At 41.6% G+C, this 25,071-nt stretch overlaps 1 long non-coding RNA gene across 1 annotated transcript in view; it reads left to right on the plus strand.

Moving 5' to 3' along the window:
- The window catches only part of LOC116945268 (uncharacterized), a 30,039-nt gene extending 20,668 nt beyond the window's left edge, over positions 1-9,371 (plus strand). Inside the window, exon 3 of the long non-coding RNA XR_004403215.2 lies at positions 9,063-9,371. This is a non-coding gene — a long non-coding RNA (uncharacterized LOC116945268). The remainder of the gene's footprint in view (positions 1-9,062) is intronic.
- The last annotated feature ends 15,700 nt before the right edge of the window (positions 9,372-25,071 follow it).

Consider the following 25,071-nt stretch of genomic DNA (forward strand, 5'->3'; position numbering starts at 1 on the left):
TACTTTCATAATTAGCTGAGGTAGGATATTTTACTTGTACAACTTCTATGGAGTTAGTGTGCTTAGCACAGACTGTGTCAACTTTTCATTTTTTGGTAAAATATATATTTTATAATAGGGTTTTTCTCATTTTCAGGCAACAAAACCTATTCTCATATTTTGGTACTGACTAAGGAGGTCCCATGATGTAGATTCTAACCCCGAACTCTGATTACTCTGATAGTGCATTGTCTTTGGGCTGTATGCTTTTTGGCGTCCTATAGTCTAACACCCTTTGAGACGAGGCTCAAAAGAAAGCTGGCTCTGGTGTGGACCAATCAGTTTCAAGGACAATGCATATATTATCAATGTGTTTTTTTTTGCATTCTGACCACAAGTATTGCGTGTAAAGGTTTCAGTTTGGTGTTTTAACATCTTAACACCTGTTTTGTTTCAAGAAAAAAGGGGAAAAACCTATTATCATATTTTGGTACTGGCAATGGAGGTCCCAAATATATTTTTATATATTTATTGCAGCAGAATTAGTGCAATTATTCTTTACATATTTACACAGAAATGAAATAATGTGTTAACAGAATGATGCTTGAATCATCGTTATTCTTCTTAGAAAAAGGGTGATACACTGACTTGAAGAACTATGGACCCATTAACCTCGTGCTGCACGTATATAATTTGTTCACAAAGATTGTTCGAAATAGAATAGCTAAAAAAACAATCACCTAAGGTTTTCCTGCCATCGGACAACATACAAAGTATTAAGCGGGTTCTGAAAAAGACGAATGCATTTATATGACCATGAAAATGGGATTGGAAAAAAAAACAAAGGCATGAATATTAACTTGATAATAAAAAGTAACAAACCAATATGGATTTTTTTCTTGCTGTGGTTTTCACACATGATGATGATGATTGCTTGTGTTGCAGTCGAAACGTCGTGAGAATTGTATTGTTTTATATTTGTATTATTTTATTTGTTTCCCTTCTACGTGACTTTACCGAAAGAACCAAGAATATGAAACCAATATGGCTCAAGAATAAAGCTTTAAACCTGCTATGCCATATGGCCCAGAAGCATGGTCATTAACACATTTTTAAAAAAAAATATAACAACAACCAAACACTGCACAAGACAGGATGGCGAGATACATGCTTGAAATTGCACTGAGATACAGAACGTGGAACACGTGCATAAGCGAACACACGAAGGTTAAAGACACCAATCGAACTGCTGTGGCCATCGAACAAAGATGATTACTGCATCGCGCACGTTCAGATGCGCTTTTGTCCTTCCGGAACGCTCTTTCGATATTAGGTAGCCACTGGAGGTATGCACTTTTAAATCTAGATTGAAAAATAATTTCTTTAGGTCTGCTTTTTTTTGTGTTCGACCGATAAGCCCGGATGGCGATATACAGTGCGAAAGAAGTCCAGAATACATATAAGAAATATAAGTGGATTTGGGAAGGACGCGTAACGCGAAGGGATGATTGACTGATAGTCAACGATTAGTGACAGCGTGGTAGCCAATGAATGGATTGCATTGAGAGAATATCCACTGAGGAGATGCAGCGATAAAATCATCTCACTTGCAGGTGCTAGGTGTCTGCATCGCAAAATTGTGAGGAATGGCAGTAAAATTGGGCAAGCCTTCACCCAGCAGTGGATGTACCGTGGCTAATGATCATTGCCGTGTGTAGGTCGACAAGAGTGTGATTAGGTACATCCCAAATGCCAAACTATAAACTGGCCTGCACCTACTACTTGCTTTGTTTTACCTTTTTTCTAAATTGTATTGCAATTGTTACTTTGATGTCATGTAATTTTACAAATAATCCATGTGAAAATCTCAGGCACAAGTGCACACCCCCCATGAGTTGTAGGGTAACTTGCACAGAACGATTTTTCACGTTGCTTTGGAAAATCCATCAAGGTGACCTTTTAATGAAACTCATTAGATAATTGTACCATGACAGCGAAATGGATGTTTTTTTTTATTCTCAGAGCTGCAATTTAGCTGAATTAAGTGAAGACTAATTTCTAAAATTATGCTTTTGTAAACTAATTGATAACCAAATCTTGACATAAAGCTTTCGTGACTGCAGGATTCATATTCCTTAGGTCTTTCAGTAAAGTCACGTAGATAGACCGCCTCTACGGGGAGGGTTTCCACACAACTATTAGATATTTCCTCCTGATGACGATCGCTTGTATTGTGATCGAAACGTCATGGTTTTGTCGTTATTTTTTGTTATTTTATTTGAACCTAGTTACGTGACTTTACCAAAACACCCAAAGAATATAATTGATAACCAGATTGAGTCCATTAACCTACCACACTTGATGAACTAGTTTAATCTTGGTTGCCTGAAACAAATTTTACATTTTAAATCCACTATGAGCCAAATGGCCACCTTGTGATGGCATCTAAAATGTAATAAAAAATATCAACACTAGAATTACCCTCGTATGATTTGTAATGGACATCCCTCCCTCTTAACACTGCTTCACTATTGGGAAAAAAATAAGCATAATGCTTCATTGATCTCCACTACTCATTGATAAACTTTGAGTATGCTGAAAATTCCATTATTTGTCATTGAAAAGTTTAAGACTTTCGAAAATTAACGGTCCCTCCCATTTGGCCTGTTAGATGTGTATAAGACCTTTTTTCACCCAAAGTGTCTCTAATTGAATACACTCAAAGATCTCCATTAGCTTCCCAAAGTCCCTGTGTCAGGTGTGCTCAAATTACACTAATGTGAATTTCATCGGTCCACTCCCATTATATCAATTGCTTCTGTTGGTAGCAGATGCTGTGCGGAGAGGTAAAACGCCAAGGTACACCAACACTGCTGAGGCAGCCAAAGTGCTTATTAATTCCATTCACATGTCTTTTCGCTTACACATTAAATTACTACGCTGTTAAACGCATTGGATGTGTATGCGATGTATCTGGCCAGGTGGCACTGTTGCTAATATATATCAGACTCATTTCTTTGGTTCTTTTGGTAAAGTCATGTAGTCACTACGTGTTCCTGCAGTCACGAAAGTTTTAAGTAAAAAATATATGCCAAACTCATGATTGATATTTCACGAGTTAAAATATCAGTGAAAGGCTGACTTGACCTATCCAGTCCTTTGAGGGCCAATAACTTGAATAACATACAGTGAGGGAGAAAAGTATTTGATCCCCTGCTGATTTTGTACGTTTGCCCACTGACAAAGAAATGATCAGTCTATAATTTTAATGGTAGGTTTATTTAAACAATGAGAGACAGAATAACAACAAGAAAATCCAGAAAAACGCATGTAATTCTTTTTTTTATAAATTTATTTCCATTTTAATGAGGGAAATAAGTATATGACCCCCTCTCAATCAGAAAGATTTCTGGCTCCCAGGTGTCTTTTATACAGGTAACGAGCTGAGATTAGGAGCACACTCTTAAAGGGAGTGCTCCTAATCTCAGCTTGTTACCTGTATAAAAGACACCTGTCCACAGAAGCAATCAATCAATCAGATTCCAAACTCTCCACCATGGCCAAGACCAAAGAGCTCTCCAAGGATGTCAGGGACAAGACTGTAGACCTACACAAGGCTGAATGGGCTACAAGACCATTGCCAAGCAGCTTGGTGAGAAGGTGACAACAGTTGGTGCGATTATTCGCAAACGGAAGAAACACAAAAGAACTGTCAATCTCCCTCGGCCTGGGGCTCCATGCAAGATCTCACCTCGTGGAATTGCAATGATCATGCGAACGGTGAGGAATCATCCCAGAACTATCACGGGAGGATTTTGTCAATGATCTCAAGGCAGCTGGGACCATAGTCACCAAGAAAACAATTGGTAACACACTACGCCGTGAAGGACTGAAATCATGCAGCGCGCGCAAGGTCCCCCTGCTCAAGAAAGCACATATACATGCCCGTCTGAAGTTTGCCAATGAACATCTGAATGATTCAGAGGACAACTGGGGGAAAGTGTTGTGGTCAGATGAGACCAAAATGGAGCTCTTTGGCATCAACTCAACTCGCCGTGTTTGGAGGAGGAGGAATGCTGCCTATGACCCCAAGAACACCATCCCCACCGTCAAACATGGAGGTGGAAACATTATGCTTTGGGGGTGTTTTTCTGCTAAGGGGACAGGACAACTTCACCGCATCAAAGGGACGAAGAACGGGGCCATGTACCGTCAAATCTTGGGTGAGAACCTCCTTCCCTCCGCCAGGGCATTGAAAATGGGTCGTGGATGGGTATTCCAGCATGACAATGACCCAAACACACGGCCAAGGCAACAAAGGAGTGGCTCAAGAAGAAGCACATTAAGGTCCTGGAGTGGCCTAGCCAGTCTCCAGACCTTAATCCCATAGAAAATCTGTGGAGGGAGCTGAAGGTTCGAGTTGCCAAACGTCAGCCTCGAAACCTTAATGACTTGGAGAAGATCTGCAAACAGGAGTGGGACAAAATCCCTCCTGAGATGTGTGCAAATCTGGTGGCCAACTACAAGAAACGTCTGACTTCTGTGATTGCTAACAAGGGTTTTGCCACCAAGTACTAAGTCATGTTTTGCAGAGGGGTCAAAGACTTATTTCCCTCATTAAAATGCAAATCAATGTATACCTTGATACAGCTATTTTGCTGTGACTATTCCACCTGAAGACGGAAGCTTATGTTGCCTCCGAAACGTCGTGATTTAATTTAGTTGTTTTCATTTATTTTATTTTACCTACGTGACTTTACCGAAAAAACCAAAGAGTATAATTTATAACATTTTTGACATCAGTTTTTCTGGATTTTTTGTTGTTAATTTGTCTGTCACTGTTCAAATAAACCTACCATTAAAATTATAGACTGATCATTTATTTGTCAGTGGGCAAACGTTAAAAATTCAGCAGGGGATAAATTACTTTTTTCCCTCACTGTATAACACCAGTTTGTGGGATGTCACCAGTGGTCATCGTATGTAGAAGACGTCCCACTGCCTTTGGAACACGGATATCTCCACAGCAGCCTCAAAGCCACTCTTCCACTCTGGTCAGAGGTCTTGGAAGACGTGGGCGTACCCACACTTTCATTGTTGCATCTGGCGCAGGGAGAGATGAAATCAGTACCCCTGGATTGCGAGTCCAGTGTGTGAACGTTTACTTCAAATACAGCAAAATGTTAATCCATTGGCATGTTAATGACAGTGGTCTACAATTTTTTAGATGTCTGCTTCAGAGATGAAATGTGCTGTTTATTACGGATTTTGATGTGCTGAATTCAAATATGACAATTCAAACAACTGATTGGCTACTGTTCCCAAGATATTTAAGTTTTTACATTTTACGTCTGTGTATATTGTGTCGATAGTAGAGTTGTTCATGTGTTTATGGTTGCTTTACATGATAACATGTCACCTGTCCTGTTCATGTAACACTTTAAAAATCAGCCAAAGGGTTACATATATACACAATTATTTTTGTACATTTTATGTAACAAAATAAATGTAACTGTCCAGCAATAGTTTGCAAGCATTGATGGGCTCCATTTGTCCTGATAGCGTTTCTCCATTGTTGCAATGTCCTAGTGAAATCTCTCGCCAAGCTCATCGATTACTGCTCCGCAGTTCGGTGGGGAAGAATCTAGATGAGAGTGCAAAAAATGTATCTTTAGTGACGTGTTACAACCAAAGCTCTTTTTACATCTTGAGGTTTTCAACCAACTCCCCGTAGTTGTCTACCTTGTTGTTTCCGAGAAAATGTATTGCTACTAACTGGAAGGCTTTCCATGCCATCTTTTCCTTGCCACACAGTGCAATGTCAAATGCATCATCTCGAAGAAGTTCACGAATATGAGGACCAACAAAGACACCTTCCTTTATCTTAGCATCACTTAACCTTGGACATTTTCCACGGAGGAACTTGAAAGCTGCTCGTATTTTGTCCATGGCTTTGACAAAGTTCTTTATCAGACCCAGCTTGATGTGTGAGGGTGGTAACAAAATCTTCCTTGATTCAACAAGTGGAGGATGCTGAACACGTTTCCTCCCAGGCTCCAATGACTGTCGAAGTGGTCAATCTATCTTAATGTAGTGGGAATCTCTCACACGACTATCTCATTCGCAGAGAAAGCAGAAGTACTTTGTGTATCCCTTCTGCAAGCCTTAAAATCGCCACAAAGCTGCCACTGATGTTAGTCATAGTTTATGCACCTCAAAAGTTGTTTCATGTTGTCATAGGTTTCTTTCATTTGGACTGCATGACCAACGAGAATTGATGGCAAAAAATTCCATTATACGTAAAAATAGCTTTAAGACTCATCTTCGATTAATCATTGAACAGTCTCCACTCATATGGATCATTCACTATGTTGAGGGCTGCCATCACACCATCGATGTTGTTGCAGGCTACAAAATCACCTTCTATGAAGAAGAATCGGACAAGATCCTTTTGAAGGTCACGATACATGGAAACCCTAACATCACCTGCCAGGAGATTTCACTGCTGCAGTCTGGAGCCCAACAGCTCTGCCTTACTCTTGGGTAGTTCCAAATCCCTGACAAGGTCTTTAAATTCACCTTGTGTTATGAGGTGTGATTCAGAGGAGGAGGATGGGAGAAAATCTGGGTCATGTGACCTTGATGGTTCAGGACCAGAAGTTTCATACTCTTCCTCGTTTGACTCAAGTGAGAATTATTCTGGTGCATCAGGAACTGGCAGTTATTCCCCGTCCGGTACTGGGCATATAGCTGACAGAATATTCTGATAATGCATAGTCCACTTTTTCTTCTTTGACACACCTTTCCCAACTGGAGGCGCCATGGAGAAGTAACAATTGCTGATATGATTTGTTTGCTCTCTCCAAATCATTAGCACTGCAAAATGCATATATTTCCTTTTCCTGTTCAACCACTGGTGAAGATTTGTTGCACAAGTGTTGCAGCATATGTGTGGGGCCGACATCTTGTCCTGATCTCCAATTTTGCAGCCAAAATAAAAGTGATAGGCTTAACCATAGTGGTTATGCTGCGCTTTTGTGATACAAAAGTCACTTCACCACAAACATAGCAGAAGTTATCTGCTTTGTTCACACACAAGTACGAGGCATCTCTGCTCACTTTTGCTAAACAGAAATGTGTCACGTTGCAAAACTAAACACTGACAAATAAGAGAGCACGATACTGCATGATTTCGAGAGCTGATATAGGGAAATTTGTTCAACAGATGGATGTAAGCCTAGTTATGATTGCATAAGCCATGACTTCTAGGAATAACATGATGCAATTCATATCATGTATGACACAATACCATGTTCAGATTGCATCATTCATTGGTTTGCTCAAAAAGCAAGTACTGTCCAAACCCAGTCATACATTTATTCATAGATGCAATCAAAATGTATTTTAGTTATTTCTGTTTTAAATTGAGATCCCTTCCCTTTATGACTCACTTACCCTCCACCATTCCCAAGTCAAGGGTTGTATATACTGACCCAGTAGCATATCTTGTAAACGAGAACCAATCAACAATTTTAAGCATCATTTCCATTCTCAATGACTCAGAATTTGTAAAGTTGGACTGCATTTATTTCGGAAGCATTTTGGATGAAGACCAGTGTAATAATTCACTTTATATAGCGTAATTCATGGCAATTGCATTCGACAATGCTGCACAATGATTCCTGTATACATGAGGGGTAAATCGTATTTATAACAATTATTCAAATAATGAAACGCATGAGGAAATAAAAATGAATAAACAAATAAATAATGGGCATAAAAACAAAAGGTTTTAACTACAACACAAAGTTACGACAACAGTGCAATCAGTTCACAAAGTGACATCCCAGACTTATGTTAACCAGTAGCATGTGTTTAAGCAAGTAACTGCGGTCTATTTTTCCAATTTTTGAGCTTACTATCTTTTGATTGGATTTGCACATCTGAGGCTCATCATCATTTTCATAATGAGCCAAAGAAACCAGAATAAAGCAAACCAGAGTCGGCGTGTTTAAATAAATGCTATTGGGGAAAAAAAAAACCTATATATTTATAGCACAAACAAGCAGAAAGAGTAAACCACGTAAAGTTTTTATTTATGTAAATATGGAAAGGTATTGGCTTACTTTTTGTGATGACACTCCGCTACAACGCTCAGTGTGGTTTTGTACCACAAAGGGTTACATGTGGAGTGAGTGACTCCCGACACACGTCTAAGTAGAAGGCTTCTTTACTCTTTGGTTCTTTCGGTAAAGTCACGTAGCTATAAAATTAAATGAATCACAACATTTCGGGCGCAACACAAGCGTCCATCATCAGGTGGGAAAGCCATGGTCTGCTGCAGAGGCAGACTGTTATAAAAGGTTTGAAATGGGTGTAGTTCAAGGGTTATAAAGAAGTGGCCGAGGCTAGTGATGTTAATGTGAGAAATTAGCATGTAACTGTAAGATAGAAGAGCGGCCTCCTAAACGAGGGCATGGAAGTGGCTATGTTAATGTGAGGGATTAGCATGGTGTTAATGTGAGAAATTAGCATGTAAAAGTAAGCTAGGAGAGCGCCCTCCTAGACGAGGGCATGGAAGCGGCTATGTTAATGTCAGGGATTCGCATGACGTTAATGTGAGAAATTAGCATGTAACTGTAGAAAAAAAGAGCGGCCTCCTCGACGAGGGAGTGCAACCCAATTGGTGTAATTCGAAGGGCATGTGAGCATGAGAGTGCAATCCAAAAGACATGTGAGCATGAGAGTGCAATCCAAAGGCATGAGAGTGCAATGCAATGGACATGTAAGCATGATAGATCTAAGAGAGAGGCATAAAGATAGACAGAGAGTCGGAAATAACAGGTGATGTATGCAGGTTGGATGGAAACATCACAGTCAGTTAAGACTTTACCTGGTTAATAATGCCCTTCCAATGTATTGCTCAGTTTACTCAGCTCATAAACAAGAAGGCTTAAACAAGAAGGCTTCTTGTTTATTAAGAGCACACAAAGCGATACACCTAGTAACGCAGCTACACCCAGGCTGCTCTAACACGCGGCCCCTCTCTGTTCTGCGCTACGCTGGCTGGTTGACGAGTGTAGCGGCGAAGATGGAGCGGGTCCCTAGAAGAACAGCCACGTGGTCGAAGACGAAGATGATGGTGAGCAGCGACGCACTCAGGACACAGACCCCACGCTATTAGCCCCGAACCAAGGGTTCGGTGCTCCTTATATCTCGCTCGGCGTAGCCGAGCTTCACCTCTGGCCACGCCCCCTTTCTAGAACCTGCTAGACCATTCGGGATGGTTCCCAGAGCGTCTCGACTGACACCGCCCTTGACCCTTTCATCAGATATGCCCCTTTAAGAAAAGGCATTATGTAATGGCACTATAACTGTAATTACCCTTACAGACCGGCAGGTGTCACGCTGTCATTACACACACTGGCGGAGCCAGTGGGGGTTTGGGGGGGGTTGGGTGGGGTGGCACGTGATCTGATCGAAATCCCTACTTTCGATCGGATCATTGGGGTTTATTAGTAATAAATCGGTGTTTTGCGACCCCCACTGCGACTGTGTAGCATATTATTACGTGCCAGGGTCTCTATGAGATGATAGGGCAATAGTCTGAGTCCATAATTGGCAATAAGTAACGGCAAAGCAGTTATAAGTGACTCACAGAATTCTGTGCAGTTGCGTCTACATTACACAACTTCCCTGAAGGCATACCTTCAGCGAGCGCGATGCCGATCACACACGGTTCGAATTCGACCCTCGATCGATGGCTGCACCATCGCCGCACACGCATCGAATAAAAAACAAGGACAAGTCCTTACTTACTAACAACTCCTATCGTTTTTCATTGCTGGAGATCCTGGTTCCGCCATTGATTACACATTTATACACGATGACTTCTGCCAAAGAGTTCACATTTGCATCATCATGCTCGGCAGTTTGCCAACATACTATAATAGTGTTGATATTTTCTTGGTTCTTTCGGCAAAGTCACGTAGAAGTGAAAAAATATATAGTTTTATTTTGATTATTTTATTATTTCCCTTCTACGTGACTTTACCGAAAGAACCAAGAAGATGAATCCCTGCAGTCACGAAAGCTTTAAATCGAAATTTAGTGTTGATATTGATCCTTATTTGTTTTGTAGTTTCATGAGGTCTCTTGCAATGTATCACATTTATAACTTTTAAGAAGCTTAGGCATGTTAAAATATTAGCAACCATAGTATTACTCTTTCATGAAGGTTGATTACACGTGTTACAAATTGCAGACTTATATTTTAAAGAATGCTGTAGGACAATACGAAAATAAATACGGCTGGTCTTCAGCATTGTACACAAAATGTCATGGAAATGTGATGCATGCCAGATGGAGGTCATATTGTACATGAGTGGACTAATGCCCACGTGTAATGTAATCTATATGTAAATTATAAAACTTACTTTAATGTAAATTTTGTAATCGTGCCAACCACTATTTTCGTAAATGTGGCTATATTGTACTCTTAAAAAACTAAACTAAAACAGTTTTTTTTAACAGGTAAGGCCCACTGAGCCTGTACAGCTCTTTTGTTGAAGCTACTTGGCCACAAATGATAGCTTATCACGTATAAATGTATAGCAGCCAAATACTCAGAAATCGTATCCTAGCTGAAGCCTTTAATCCCAGCAAAGATTGTTAAAGGAAAAACATTAAAAAAAAAGATTATTCTTTAGCCATCTGCAGACTGCTTGTGAAAATATTGTTTGCGAGTAGTGTTTAGCAGCACTCGGCAGGCTCATGGGTAGTAATGCATCAGGCAGCAGACCTGGCTTGCTTTTTGTCTCCTCATTTCTGCTGTTGATCGCATTGCATCAAGCATGTATTTTAGGCTAAGTTGATCTAGGAATGACCGAAGCCATATCCAGATTCCAAATACCACTGCTATTGTGCATGCCCAGGATTTGGGCCTGGATGAGTAGAATCATATCATCTTGCCCTGACAACTACAAATATTAAAAAAATCACCCTGAACAGTCTGCTTATAAACTGTTTGGGAAAATGCTGTTAATGAATACTTTATACGGCCAGCACAGGGCACCAGTAAGTGGACGTTGCTAACCATTAGGCCCCTCTACCTTTGACTTCCCAGTGCTCACATTTACACACTGCACCAGATAATAATTTTAGGCTGAGTTTACCTAGAAGAGATCCAGGATAAGTTCAGATATGATTTGCCGCTGATATTAGTTGGGTTTATAAAGCGCTGCACGAACCGCTGCACCATCACATCAACACAAATATGCTCGCATGCAACAACTGCCATCACAACGTGGTGGTGCTATTACTGTCGTGCCTGTGCCAGGCTAGGTACACATTGAGACCATATGGAGTGACAGAAGCTCGTAGCTGGCAGAACCGGGTGTTATGGTATACCAGATTGTTACGTTTGCCATTTCGTACAAATGATCCCCAGATTAGAAATGTATCGTTATATGCTGCAGAAAGAAGTGCTATTAGTGAGCGCCTATTAAGGCATGCAGTGGTGACGAGGCCAACACCACATCTGGCTGGCTTAGTCTCCCCGGTCCTGTGGCTCACGCACTACACTCAAGTCAAACCAGTAGAAGCCCAGAACAGGTTGGGACACCACATGCCACTGAGGCTGTGCACAAATACACATATCCCCCGTATAGCCTTCACAGAATGTTGGGGTAAGTCCTGTTAGCAAGCACCTATGGAAGCCAGAACGGAACACGAGGGGTGGGTGAATCGACCAAGGGGAGGCCCAGGACCAAATCAGATAATCGTCACCCGTGTTGGCCATTGAGCGGGAATCGAACTCAGGTCGCCGGGTTAGTAGTGCAGCATGCTAACCGCTACACTACCACTCCTCTCTGTGGCTGTGTGTGCACGCAAGCCGATATATCGTACTCAACCAAGTACATCATGTTGCAGAGGGACCATGTTGACTCCCAAGTCAACGCAATCTACCAACATATTTCTGAGCATGACGTCCAGTGAATATACCAATCCCCTCGCCACACCCATTCCCATTTCTTGAAGATGAGCACACTGGAATGCATGTCAGTGCTACACTTTGCCAAATGTCTTGCACTCTGCGGGGGGTTGTTTTCAAGGACGACCTGGCCGAGACCACCAAACTTGTTTCGTGTATTATCCAAAAGAGCAATAAATTCTGGAATCAATCATCCGTAGTTCAGAATTGAACACAGGAGGTGATAGATGGGTACAGTACTTTAATATATGGACACTGAGTCTCGAGGCTTCTGCTTTGTTTTTGCGTGTCATGGCAATGAGTTATAATTGCACGCCTCTATGGCTATTCCAGTCTTTTCATGAGACAGTTGTTATTGAGGGTCTCACAAAAGTGGTGCTCATTTTAATGACTTCAGAGGGATGATGAGCTGAGACAACCCCCACTCACGACTTTCTGATTGCGAGCCTATCTACCACAGTGCTCAGATTTGTTTTAATATAATTACTCAATTCATATTCAAGTACATTTTTAGGTATGTATGTGGAGATTTTTTTGCACCCTACGTAGCCAATCGTGTTAATCGGAGGTGCGGGGAAAGGACAACAAACTTAACACAACAAGCAATTGTAAGAAAATATTCTGAGACACTAAAAGTAGGAGGCAACACACGTTTATTCTACACTCTTAACACTGTTCACACACGGGATAACTATAAACGGATCAGAGCAGCAGGCACGTTGTCTGACCCACGACGCCGGAGACGAAGACGTAGCACGTTGGGTTTCATTCCACCGACAGATAGACCTTATCCAGCCTCAGGGCTTCCCTTTTATACCCCCCTGCGTGCTCCGCCCTCGGTCACACCCCCTTATGGAACCTACCAGAAGGTTCTGTGCCACCATCCATGTGTCCCCTGTCTGACTCCGTCCTTGGCTACGCCCCCTTCTGGAACCCACGAGAAGGTTCTGGGCTATACCTCACGTGTCCCCTCGGTCAACTTTTGCCCCATATCCTTTACTCCGGCCTATCACGTGTTCCACCAGTCGGCCGGGGTGCCACATCCTCATATGCTCCCTTCTGCCAGCAGCCAGCGCCACGCACCCTAGTGACCTACTCCGTGGCATTGCATACTCTGCTGGCAGAACGGCTGCCACACCCTGCTCTTTCGGCAGGTTGGCCGTTACGCCCACATTCCCTCTCTCTGTCAGTAACCAGCCCTGCGCACCGTAGTGACCCATTTTATATCACTACATATGTTAACCTTACATAACCAACCCTGCTACATTTTTGATTCTTGCTGATTCCAGCAGCTGAGGCAAATGAACATGAGAAGGTTTTGGTTGGTTATGCTGGATAGCTCTCTGATGTGATTTCAGGTGTTTGCCGGCATGATGTCTGTGCAGCGGAACGTCGGACAATCGTGCCAAACAACACGAAAATACAACGGAGAGCTATTCCCCCAAAATGAACTATGGTATTTCAATATAAAAAACAAATGCAAAACCTTAAAGCATGGCAAACATGTATATTCATGTATATACATGTATATTCGTTCATGAGGCTATCCACATATACAAGCACAGAGACAATTTCAACCGAGAAGATGGATTCTGGCTTAGCAATCATTGGAAGGATTTGATAAACCATTTCAGGTCTTAATTGATTGTTCACGCTTACGGTGGCTTTCAGACAGCATACATAAATTTTTTGTCTCCCCCCTCCTCTTTTCAGAACATAGATGGACTCGTCCTTCTAAATAAACTGCCAAATCGCTGCGCGTGGCGCTGACGTTTTTTATAAATAAATAAACCGTTTAAAAATAAATAAATTTATGCAAACCGCCACTTCTTTCAAATGTTTCTTGCCGTTGGTTTTTTCACACCTGATGATGACCGTTTGTGTTATGGTCGAAACGTCGTGATAATTTTTATTGTTTTATATATATTTTATTGTTTCCCTTCAACGTGACTTTACCGAAAGAGCTAATAATATGTATGTTGTCTGTAATATACTGCAGATCTATGTTTAAGCTTAGCCTGGCATTGTGGGTGTTTTTACGGATGCCAAGCAGCCGTATGACACTTTTTTTTCTGGGCTGCATGTATTGTGTTTAGGCTGATAAAGAGTGTTATTCGTTGGAGGAGAACATATAGAGTATTGTTGAAACTACGACACGCTGTCATAGAGCTGTGGAATTCCAGAAGGAATCATGATTCTTCTATGGGCGTTTCTCATGTTAAAATTCCCATTGGTTTAAATGTAATTTTAACAGGCATTTTGCCATTGAAGATTTGTTTTAAAGAATGGGAATTACATCGTGATTCTATTGGGAAATGTAGCTCAGATAAGTATTGACGATTCAAGCCAACTACAATGCTGATTCTTGTTGATTCCAGGAAGGTATGATCGCCAATAAAACGTATTGCTTATGCCAATTGCATACAATTTTCCCGAGTCAACCCCAATTTTGATGTGTCATTCAGGTAAGAAGAGAAGGCACATGGCACCTGGATGGCCTAGTAGAGCTTGGAGCAATTAAATACACAGCCAAGTCTATATATACACATAGATGCCCTGTCAATACACTATGCTGTAGACAAGTCTACAAATACATATAGCTAGCTGCCCTATGTATATGCTCGGCTATAGCCAAGGCTATATATACACGTAGCTCTCCTATGTATATGTAGTGGGTTCAACTGAGGCACTCACTTGATTTTGGAGGCAACACATTTATTAACTATCACCACAGGGTAACTATTAACATTACGGGATTACAACTTAGGGTGGTGACCACCACGGCTAACTACACACACCAGTGACGTGCGGTGAGTTCAATGGCTGGGGAGGCACTAGCTAGTGTCAGAGCCAGATTCACACACTGAGGGGGGCGTGGCCTCACTGAGGGGGGTGTGTCCTCACGGAGGGGGGCGTGTCCTCACTGAGGGGGGCGTGTTAGACACGTCCCCCTCAGTGAGGCAGATGTGATAGCTGACTCTCCTGGTGCGTTTTCATTGCATTTTCATGACGAGACCAGCGAGACTAAATATCTTTATATACATACGTGAAATAAGTTACCTGGAGTACGGAAGGCGATGACATGAAATGAAGGGGTCTACAAACATCACATTGGTGACACAGAGAGAGATAGTAACAGACACGCGCTTATTGCCCGTGCTCCATACAGTTACTGAGGGGTTGTGCAATCAGAGGGGAGGCTGATCTCGCCGCTGCCTCACCTCTCGTCTTTTTCTGTATTTGCAACGGAGCTCCGCAAATTTGGCGATTTTGACAATAAAAATGTTTGGAATCGTACGGAAATGACATAACACAGATCAGTGGAAAAATCTTAATATTTATTTTCTTTGATTATTCCTTTTTTTTACTTTTCATAACAGCTATTTTCATTGGAGCATGGTAGGTGAGGCTCTGCCTCCCCTGCCTCCCCTGACCGCACGTCCCTGACACACACTCTCGATGGGGTAACTATTCAGTCGGGCCAGGACAGCTAACACGCTGCCTGGTCAACGTGCGCCATGACTGGAGACTGAAGACCGAGGAACGAAGACAGCGGATTTCTTCCCAGAGATGAACAGCCTCGATCGGGCTTGGGACTTGGCTTTTATGGACCTCGGCGTGGCCGGGCCCCACCCCTGGCCACGCCCCCTTCGAGATCCTTCTCGAAGACTCTGGCCCCTACATCACGTGTCCCTCTCACTTCCTTCTGGGCCCCCCTTGCCACCTCGTCCAGTCACGTGCCCTCTCGGGTTCACTCAGAGTACCATGTCCTCGCCCGACCTCTCTCCCACCGTCACCAGGGCTATGCCCCCTAGATAGCTTTTCTATGCCATCCTCACTCTGGCGTTAGAGAGAGACTTAATACATGCAGTTCCTCTCTTCTCTTTGTACTGGCTCTACACTACCGTGACTTCATATACAATACCTCTGCCGTTGCTTAGAATTGTTTTAACGCAGTGGGCTCACGCGAAATTGACGTATCCAAGACAAAGGTACTCTGCAAAACCACCGGCTATTATCAGAGATTTGTTCATGAAGCCATCCAGATACATAAACACAGACACAACTTCAACAGAGAAGATGGGTACAAACTGAGCAATCATTGGAAGGATGTTGTTAACCAGGTAAGTCTTAACTGACTGTGATGCTTCCATCCTACAGTATGTATATGCTCGGCTATAGCCAAGGCTACATTTACACGTAGCTGTTCCGTGTCTTTGTATTTGTTAGGCTATGCAATTAGTTGCCTAGGCTTAGTTTCTCTCTGCATCCCAGCCACACATTTGTGCAGGTGAGGAGTGTGTCTGGGGCTGAACTCCCCGAGACCATCCAAGCCACATGGGCCTCCCTAGCTTTGGCTACCACCCCGGGTTCCATACAGCCTGGCTCCACCACAATTATACTAATCCCAGTATTTGGAATCGCATTCGATTGTAAGAATGGAATTGCAATTCCAGGCCAGGCATCCTAAGAATTGCCCAAGACTAGTCTGATGGGGCCACCTGTGTGCCAACAACTTTTGGCTCTAGCTTGCTGAGACAGGCAGCTGAATGATGGTGTGGCTCCATATGCAAGTAAACAGTAAAGGGCCCATGCTTTCACCAAAGGAGGAATCCATTCCATCATGCTAATGCGGTGCTATCACATTATCTGTGGGCAATTTATTCATGAAGGTTTACAATCTCACTATCGTGCGAGACTCGTCACAACTTGGCCTTATGGCTGACAAGGCTTCAGCCTTGCTGTCTGTCACACGGTATCAATAAACATAAGTGCTGCCGTGCAAGCAGGGGGTTTATTATTGATATGATTGCAACATAAATGCACTGTGTGGAGGTTTACATATCCGACTGTACAGCGTTTGCTGTTAGCCGAGTGCTCCGTTCATTGAAAAGGTTTCAAGTTCAAGCCCTACTCAAGAGCTGACTTGGCTCACTTTGTGAGGGGTCAACAGCAGTCATCATACAGGTCGACTGCGAGTGGGTCAGGGGTCACCGAGCCAGCACCGTTGAGAACCTGGGTTTGACACCAGGTTTCCGTCACCCGTGACTAAACCGCATTCTCAAATGTAATGAGATCATCATTTCAGCCAGGCCGCAAATACTTTATAACCGACTGTAATAAAAATCCACGTAATTTATTTACATTTTGGCTCTATTTCCCACAATCTACAGAGATCAAATAACCGTGTGTCACTTTATTGTTTCATGCTGTTAATTTGACTTACACAGTGTTGCGTTCTATTAGATCAATTAAAAAAAGTCAAAGTGTTCTCCCGCGTATGAATGTGCACTTTGGTGGCACGCATCCCTCGTAGGTTGACCCCAAGCGAGAGGAGAATATTTCACATCGCCACAGTGGGGCCAGTTTCTGTAAAGAAAGCATGCATGCAACTGTTGATTTCCCAAAAAAGCATTTTTTATTTTATGAAGCCCGGAGTGCTGATGGGCTGAGTTAACTCCTTGCCGAGATTTTAACACAAAACCTTATCTATACAAGTTGAACGCTCGATCCACAACACTACCTGGCTGGCTATTGTCTCATAATAGCAATCATTTTATAAGTCCATCTCCCTTCATTGCCATACGATAAGATAAATCTTGCCGTTTTGCAATTACATTTAGTTAATTTTGATATAACAGACATAGGTTGCTGCTTCACATTACATGTATAGAACAAAAAGACAAAGATCATCCATATTGCCTTAACAGACTGTTGGGGCAAGTCATGTTCGTGAGCACCTATGAAGGCTGGCACGGTACACAAGAGGGTGAGTGACCAGCACCATGCCTGGCCGCCTTTGTCTCCATAGTGGCGATGTTTATACACCACACCAGGTGCTCATTTGAGAGTGGGTCAACCGAGGGAAGGAGGCCCAAGACTGGTTTAAATGTCCGTCACTAGTTGCCGGTTTCATAGTGCAACATACTAAACGCTTCACTCCCACTCACCACTATATTATATAGTGTATAGACGGTATATACAATAGTACACAATACTTTATTGGAAGGGATATACATGTAACACACTGAAGGGATTAATAACAACGTTCACACCTCAAACTGAAAATCTGCCGAATGAAAGTGACTATGGCTGTGAAAATCCAATAAAGTGGACATTTGATTATTTATTTATGTTAATTACATTTCTACACTCTCGGCTTAATGTTACTATGCAACATCGTGACTGGAAATGTTAATGCAATACAATAAAGCGCATTGTGCATTAATTAATTTGCAGATATATATAAAATGTAGCCCCAGAGCATCTTAAATTAATCCAGAGGGTTGCCATGAGCTTAAGCCATTTGAGTTTCAGCCAAACCTGCCTTTCAATATTGTCCTGTAAAACTGCATTGTATACCCCTGAAGCCATCTGCTTCTACCTTGCAAAGCAAATGCAGCTGTCAGGTTCTAACCTATGGCATCATTTCAATGGTTACCATCATCATTGTTGGCCAGTTTGTGTTGTGGTTAGAAGGTCGTGTGTCCAGACTCTGTCCGTTCGTCTTTGCAGTATCAATGAAATTAGTGTCACTTGGTGGAAAGTCGACGTGTTGTAGATTTCACGTAACAATGTTGCATATCCACCAATGGCTCAGGGCCTCTAACAGAGATTTGTATTGCCAATGTGCATCATGAGCAAGGAGATATTTTGATGATATTAGGAAGTGCACCATCACACACTCGACAGGTATAGCCCTGATTGCGGAATCCAACTTTTGAGTAGGTTTCGTTGAGTGGGCTGTATAATGCAAAGCACTAAGGAGCCGATTTTTGACCCCCCCCCCGCCCCCCGTCGTCACACGGCGTCACCAAAAGTCAGATTCCCCACTCCCCTCAAATATGACGTCACAAAGCTCTGCCCCCCCCCCCAAAAAAACATGCTTCAAATCGCTTTAAGCTATTGTCATTGTAGTGCGTATTTAATGTGGCGCTGCATTCTGATGTTGTAGGAGAAAACATTTATTAAAAAGTCTATTTAATTAAGTAGAACGTGTTGTCTATATTTATTTAAAGTTGCGCATTTTGATGTGACGTAACATTTCTCAAACCCCCCCCCCCTTTCGTCACACATCGTCACAAATGTCTGACCCCCCCCCCCCCAGGTGCATGACGTCATTTATGGACGGCCCCCAAATACATTAAACTAATTATTTATTTTTGCGATGTGGCTATCCATAATGAGTCTCAATACTCATTTGTAGGATGGTTTTCTTGAGGTCTTTAGTCAATTTGTTTGCGAGTGCCGGAGGACAAGGTATCCCCAGTGAAAACCGAAGTTCCAGGAGGAAACCCAGGTATACGAGGGGATAATGCTCGAACTTTTCACAGGTAGGAACGATACCTGCTCACCATACTGCCTTACACAGACGACCAGAGAAATGTCATAGCAGGGAAGGGTCTCGCACACCTGGCCTACAGTGCTGAATTCACAGGTGCGTGCCACTGTGGTTTGGGTATTGGCTGTGTCGCTGTATTCCAATTAAAATAGCTGTAATAAGGTCGGCGTGATAACCTCATGGTTATCGCATCTTCCAGGAAGTCAGTGTGAACAGAGTCAGTGGTTCAATTCCCTTAGTCACGCGACAATTTCCGCAAAGGGATTAACGAGCGTGCTTAAAACCTGCGCCATTTATTTTGAAGTGAACATTAAAGACCCATGATGTAACTTCACAAGTATAAGGCCACCGTATGCCGATGTCGTACTGTAGCTCAAACACCAAACTTTTAAACTACCTGCCAATCAATCGTAAACAACATTACATCCCCGTATAACTGCTTCTACTGGAGGTTTACAAAAGGAACGGTGAATATCAATCGGCAAATCTTTCTTTTTTTCAGAACATAAAGTTCCTCCTTCTCGATGCAGGCACACCTCTTATAGCACTGCCTCTTATAACGCCGTTTCCCTTGTAACGCTCTTGGTCCTGGAGGAACATTTCCTGCGTGGTTCCAAATTCCTGTGCAAGCATGTGCAGCGCGCGATGCTGCCACTTCTCTCCTAGCCACTCAACTCAACCAGCGAACGCTCAGTTGCGGCGAGTAAATCTGTGCCCGAACCCCCCGCCCGCCAGTCTTGAAATGCTTCCCACGGGGCGCGTGCATGTTTATCACTGGAGAAGCTGCGAGCGCTGACCACCAAGGAACGTGTGAATACCCCGACACCCTAAAGGCGATCATCGACCAAAGCGACTACAGTATTAAAAAGAAGAATAGGTTAAAAAAAAATAAGGAAAGATAAAACGTATTCTTATTTTTTTATTTTTTTCATACTTTGATACTGGCAAAAGGTCCCATTTTGTGACTGCAGTACATAACTCATTGTATTTGTTTATCTCATTTTTATTTAAAAAAAAGGTTATTGTTTTATTTATAAACATTATTAATACATTTATTGTGTGTGCACTATCATTATTAAGTCTATTACTGATACCCCAATGAAGCCCTCATATATCGCTCATATATAGTGCTATCTTATAATGACCATCATATATCGCTCATATATAGTGCTATCTTATAATGACCATCTTATAATGACCTCCCATAGCGCTGTTTCGTATAGCGCTCCGTTTTGCCAAGAATGCATCCTGTCGTGTTTCACAGCAGACTGTGCGTCGTTAAATATCCCGTGCCATCTTTCGCAAAAGTATGCCATCGTGTGCTGGCGTCATGGTCAAATTTTTTTTCTAAATTTTAGAAATTACCTGCGAATTACTCAATTGGATCATGGGACCTTGCTTGCCAGTATCAAAATATAAAAATAGGTTTTACCCTTTCTGGCAATAAAACGGGTATTAAGATGTTAAAACACCAAAAACAGAAACCTTTTGCAAGAAATCATGTCTGCATTAACCACATGTACTTGTGGTGAACATATATTTCCAGAGCATGTTTTTGTTTGCATGTTCACAACAAGTATGTGTGTGGTTAATGCAGACATGATTCCTTGCAAAAGGTTTCAGTTTGGTGTTTCAACATCTTAACACCTTGACTTAAAGCTTTCGTGACTGCAGGAGTTCATATTCTTTGGGTCTTTCGGTAAAGTCACGTAAAACACAATTTACAAAAAACTACGACGTTTCGATCGCAACACAAGCAATCGTCATCAGAAGACGACGATTGTGTGTGTTGTTATCGATCATCAGGAGACGACAATTGCTTGTGTTGCGATCGAAACGTCGTACTTTTTGTAATGTTTTATTCTACGTGACTTTACCGAAAGACCCAGGGAATATCTTAATACCTGTTTTATTGCCAGAAAGGGTAAAACCTATTATTATACGCAATTGGAGTTACGCAGAGCAACATTGCCCCCGGATGCAAAACTTTGGCAGGATCATCCTGGAGAGCTACGGAATTCAGGGAGGCTTATCCTGGGTAAAACGGCGGAATAATATTCATACAAAATTCCTGCAGTTGTTGCCCATGGATTTTATCATGAGCATGCCCTCAGAAAATCTGAGATGGTTGATGTTTTTACCATTAGATTGCATGCCTTTGTTTCTCCAGTCTGGTTTTAAGATTGCCTAAATTGACTTCTGATCTGGCCTCTCTATACTGTGAAGAAAGCGCCATTTTACGAACACCACCTATTATATACTGGCCAAATGTGTTACATTTTCAGAAAAAAATCTGACGATGTCGCTGTAAATGACTTTGGGTCACAAAAAATAAAGCTAAGCAAACACATTTTATAAATGACTGTGAGCAGAACGCAAAGTATTAGTGCACATTGTGAGTAAATTCTAGTTGCACATAAACAATTTCATTAAATTATGCAGCAGCAATTTAAAGTTGAATGTTAAGTAAAAAAATGGCAGTCAAAGATCACACAGAGGATGCAGGTTTTTTTTTCAAATGAGCAATTTTGTTAAATGTGAAGGCACATATTCATGAAGGTAAAGCTCCAATATTACTTTGTGTATTACAATAATCTTATTAGCACATTGCACAGCCTAAAATACGTTTTATATGTGACATTTGTATCTTGTTCATTACCTTCACTTTACTCCACACGTAATTTCACCTACTTTTATTCATTCATTGCAGAATTAATATTGCACACACACAGTCAGTGCACATTTAAATTGTATTATGAAAATGAAGGCAGGTTTCATTACAGCAGCACGATCTTTTTTTAGTGATAAAATATTTCCCATTAACAAACCTTAACATTGGTTGCAAAAATGTGGGTTCTCTTTCGAAGGAAATTAAATGCTTGGCTATTTATAAACAAAATATTTAGTCAAGACATTTCCTTTACAAAACCAAAGGCAACGTAATTGTGCCGCAATGATCAGCAATTTTCCTCCACAAATCACACTTCTCTGCAGTAATGCTTCCTAAATCCCCAGGGATTACATGAGATTTCAGATATCTTAGCACAAGACTGTTGCTTTACGATGTTAGTCAAGCAATGAGCCCATAGGCTCTGGGGCTCAATGTAAAATATTACTTTGTTAATCTTGCTGGATCTATTCTTTGCCGGTGACCCCAACAGAACCGATTTTTTTAACCTTTGCCAATGCTGACGTAAATCCGAATTAAAACGGAATGTCAGAATTTCAATCCACATCGTGCAATTAAGGAGTGTAATTAATGTGAATTGCATTAACACCTTTTAATGATGCTTTTAAACACAGCTTGGAACATTCTATATAATTTAAGTTCATGGCTGCAGAAAACCTTTAGAATTCTGGTGCCCATTTAAGCACATTTAATGAGACTGCCGCCAGCCAAGTAGCCCTATGTTGGAAGGTTAACAGTTAAACTCCTGCTTGGGAGTCAATTCAGGGAATCATTATATACGCATATGTCAAAGCCATTTCAGCATATGCTTGGCATCCAAATTGTTAAAAACAATCCTAAATATATCATTCTAAAGTTAACTCGAATATACAATTCCAATCATACACCAGATAAATGCAGAATTTAAATTTGCTTAATGATGAACTTTTGTGTTATTTTCATTAACCTGTTACGCAAATGAATAATATGACAATGCAAGTAAGACGGTCTTGCAAAATATTACCATGTAGAATACAAGGGTCCCATCTTTCACAGTAACATGTGCAAGTGTATCCCTGAATTGTACAATTTAAGAAATTCTAACAGCAGGAGCTCTATACACTGAACCAGCATCATATTAGAACAAAGCCCAACAGATAAACATTTCCAGCTAACTTGATGGTTTGTACAAGAGATGATACATCACAACCTGTACGTTTAAGTAGGATAATCAGCTGTGTTGTATTCAGATGAGTTGTGCCAACTGCATTCAATTGCACCATAAATAAATAAATGGCATTGTATTCCCCAAAGGCGCTGTCATATGTTACCCCAATTTGAGCTATCTGTGGAGGCCGGTGAAGTATTTTCCCGTTGTCTCCAGAAGGTTATGGCTCCTCCGGTGTTATAGCCACATGGTCGGGTGGTCAGTTTACGAATTGACTTAATGGTGCGCAGGCCAAGGGACATTGGGCTACACTCTGCTTTCGATGCCTCGTGAAGATATGTAAAATGTCAAAAGGTAAAGGTGCAGGTCTGCAATGTCGTTTTCGTGCCACTGCCAGTAGAAGGGGCCTCAACTACAGAGAGCTGTAGAGAGCCCCTCTAGACGATACCTTGGCCTACTCTTCCATCCTGGACTGATGTCTTCGAAAAGGTAGGAGCACCCACACTTTACCCTACCCTAGATGACCTGCAGATCGACAAACTGTGACACACACTATTTATACCGACGATTTAAGAGACCCTCTCATCATTGTTTCAACTGCTACGCCAGGAGTTTTTTGAATGACAGCTTCCACCATGATTTAAATGGAACAAGGCCATTATATGCATGGAGTCAAATGCTGGCATCATGAGCATGAGAATAATTTCAGAAAAATGTTGCCTGGCTCGTGACGAAAATGATTACCGGTGAATATATGTGAAAATAAAGCGACTTGTTTTTGGTGATGCTGCATTGGCGGTGGTGCACAAGCACAAACAACGAAAAGTTCAACACACACACATCCATAACACCGCCTTAGCATGAAAAGCATACAATAGGTGACATTTCGGGTGATGGCACAATCTGCTATGATGTGCTCTGAAGAAAGGCGAATGCCCATAAACATCACCTATTGTACACATTACCTTTGAAGGCCACAGTGTTATTGACAATCGTGGTGGTCTTTGAATATGGACGATGATTAAGTTAAACAATGATTATGATTCACGATAATTAGAATAAATGTTGAGACGAGATAAATTATCCATGAATTATGGATGATTTTGCTGATGCTAATGATAAATTCCACACTGCAAACATTCATAGTGGAGTGGAGTTAATTGGCTGAAAGAACAGGACTCCTCATCACGAACAATGATCCAATGATAGTATATACGGGTCGCAGCAATATCATGTTTCATAAGATGGAATACGAACTAAACTTTCACAATATGATTATCGTAACATCAGTTTTTCACAACTGTAATTGTTTGCCACATTTGTATTGTTTTGCTTTTGTGCATGGCTGTAATTTTAGAATAAATAAAGATTAATTAAAAGTTCCTCAACTGCGTTCCCTTCATTATATGCCTTATACAGTGAGGGAAAAAAGTATTTTATCCACCGCTGATTTTGTACGTTTGCCCACTGACAAAAAATGATCAGTCTATAATTTTAATGGTAGGTTTATTTGAACAGTGAGGGACAGAATAACAACATAAAAATCCAGAAAAACTCACGTCAAAAATGTTATAAATTGATTTGCATTTTAATGAGGGAAATAAGTATTTGACCCCCTCTCAATCAGAAAGATTTCTGGCTCCCGGGTGTCTTTAATACAGGTAACGAGCTGAGATTACGAGCACACTCTTAAAGGGAGTGCTCCTAATCTCAGCTTGTTACCTGTATAAAAGACACCTGTCCACAGAAGCAATCAATCAATCAATCAGATTCCAAACTCTCCACCATGCCCAAGACCAAAGAGCTATCCAAGGATGTCAAGGACAAGATTGTAGACCTACACAAGGCTGGAATGGGCTACAAGACCATTGCCAAGCAGCTTGGTGAGAAGGTGACAACAGTTGGTGCGATTATTCGCAAAT

This window comes from Petromyzon marinus, chromosome 23, assembly GCF_048934315.1.
Source record: "Petromyzon marinus isolate PM22_M1 ecotype Great Lakes invasive population chromosome 23, UKy_Petmar_22M1.pri1.0, whole genome shotgun sequence".
Lineage (NCBI taxonomy): Eukaryota > Metazoa > Chordata > Hyperoartia > Petromyzontiformes > Petromyzontidae > Petromyzon > Petromyzon marinus.